This window comes from Humulus lupulus, chromosome 7, assembly GCF_963169125.1.
Source record: "Humulus lupulus chromosome 7, drHumLupu1.1, whole genome shotgun sequence".
In the NCBI taxonomy this organism is placed as follows: domain Eukaryota; kingdom Viridiplantae; phylum Streptophyta; class Magnoliopsida; order Rosales; family Cannabaceae; genus Humulus; species Humulus lupulus.
The window spans coordinates 184,696,522-184,698,789 of record NC_084799.1 but is presented as its reverse complement, the minus strand read 5'-3'; the positions used below and the strand labels follow the sequence as shown (position 1 = coordinate 184,698,789).

General features: G+C 37.1%; 1 pseudogene; it reads right to left on the bottom strand.

Moving 5' to 3' along the window:
- On the bottom strand, window positions 1–624 carry LOC133790028 (germin-like protein 9-3; annotated as a pseudogene).
- Between the last annotated feature and the right edge of the window lie 1,644 nt (window positions 625–2,268).

The following is a 2,268-nucleotide window of genomic DNA, read 5'->3' as shown; positions in this document are numbered from 1 at the left end:
TCAGGGCTTGGAAGCAAGACCAGCCTTGAGCTTTTGAATGGTGTCAACATCAGTCTTGAAAGAGATAGCCAAAACGTCGTCGTCAATGTCAGTAGCGAACAAAGCCTTCGGAAGTGATGATGTACCGGCGTTGGCGCTTCCGAACGCCGAAACTGCAAAGGCAGATGCCTGAGGATCAGCGTTGTACTGAAAGTGCACCAAACCTTTTGGAAACACAAAAATATCACCAGCTTGCAGAGTCTGTGTGTAGAGCTTATTGGTGGTGTCGACAAAACCTACTTCGAGACTTCCATCAAAGAGGAAAAGGAGTTCAGCAGAGCGAGGGTGAACGTGGGGCGGGTTAGTCGTGCCGGCCGGGTACTGAAGAACAGCGTAACCGACGCTTTGGCCGTTGAGCGCCGGGAACTCAGCCATACTTACTTTGGTGACATTGAAGGTTAAAGCTCCCATTAGGGTTCTGAGAGCAGTTTAAGTGAAGAATGATCCTGTTGTGTTTGTTGCACTCAAGTTTGGCGGCACTACAAAGTCCGTAAGTATATCGGGGTCTCCAGCCTTTGTTATTTGTATAATGGCAAATGAAAAAAGTAATACTGAGAAAAATTCTAGAAAAACTGTTCGGGCCATTATCGTTTTGGTGAATTAATTGATTTTTTTTTTCTTTGGTGTGGTTAGGTTTGTATTATAAAATGGCCTATATATACATATATAACAGTGGCTGAAGCTATTGATTTACGAGATTTGGACGCGTTTATTAGTTTGGTTACCAAATATGTGAGGTTAACTAGAGATGGATATTACAATGTCAATCACTCTTGTTGTATACAGTTGTTTTGAGTTCGATATTTAATAATTTGTTGTTTGGTTCAATGTTTACCCTGATGGGAAATGGGAATAAGATCATTATATTCAAGAATATGCTCATTCGACTATAACGTCACAACGTATATCATGTACAAACTCTATGTACCATATTTTCAAAAATAAATAAAATAAACTTTTTGTTAATATTTCTAACATATGAGCATTATAACATTATCAATTCTGAAATCAATAACAATAAACCATGCTCATGTAATCTGCAAGATCAAACTTTATTTAAGGTATTGAATTGTAGATATAGAGATAAAACATACCTGACATTGAGTCTCCAATGTTCATCTTTGAATCTCTCACGATGTACACAAAGATGATTAGAAAATAGCAATACAAGAGAAAACTTATGGAGAGCAACCCTTACCAAAACCACATGCTTATCTTCACCCAATAGCATATATGTTCTATATATATGTCTCGTATGCCTTCTTACCCTAAGGGGTATATTGGGCCTATTGGGCTTATATTATTAGATATGGTGGACTATGGTTTAATGGGTCAACCTATAGTCTTTAGGGTGCTACCATGTGCCTCAATTGGAATTAGATTAATATTAACCATCCCATTATGGTCTTTAACTATTCGTAGGCACTCTAGAAAATGATTGTGATAATGGAATTATGTTTGTAATTATATTAGTCCATATAAAATTCTAACATTCTCCCACTTGGACAATATAATCAAACCATAATATTGTCTAACACAAATATGGCAATCAAATAAATCATACATAATATTATACTGATAGGATACAAATATTACATATGACTTGGCCCTGTAAATATCATAACAACCATTAACTATCAAACCAAACATGCATGAGGTACAATTGATTGAGACTATGCGCATTCATCTTCTTTTGTACCTGTCACTTCGTTGAACAATAGTATAAACATATATACGTAATAGCAACAAGAAGAAGTAGCTTCAATTATCATTATGCATGTTCAGAATAAAACACAAGCTATAAGCAATCCATACAAAATACTAGCATGTTCAATACATAAATAACAAAACTCCCACTGAGCTCAACAAGCTAGGCTCCTGACAATCCCATTCGGGCAACATGTTCTAAAAACACATATATAGGTAAGCCTTTGTTAGTGGGTCTGCTAACATGCTAGTGGTAGGCGTGTACTCAATAGAAATGAGGGACTCAGAGAATTTCTCTTTAACAAAATAGTACTTTATATCAATATGCTTTGAGCGAGAAGTACTCCTAGTGTTCTTAGAGAAAGCTACTGCTGTGGAGTTGTCACAATACAATTTCAGCGGCCTCGAAATAGAGTCTACAACACTCAATGCTGAAATGAAATTCCGCAGCCATATTGCTTGACAGGTAGCATCATACCACGCCATATACTCTGCCTCCATCGTAGAAGAAGCTGTGAGTGT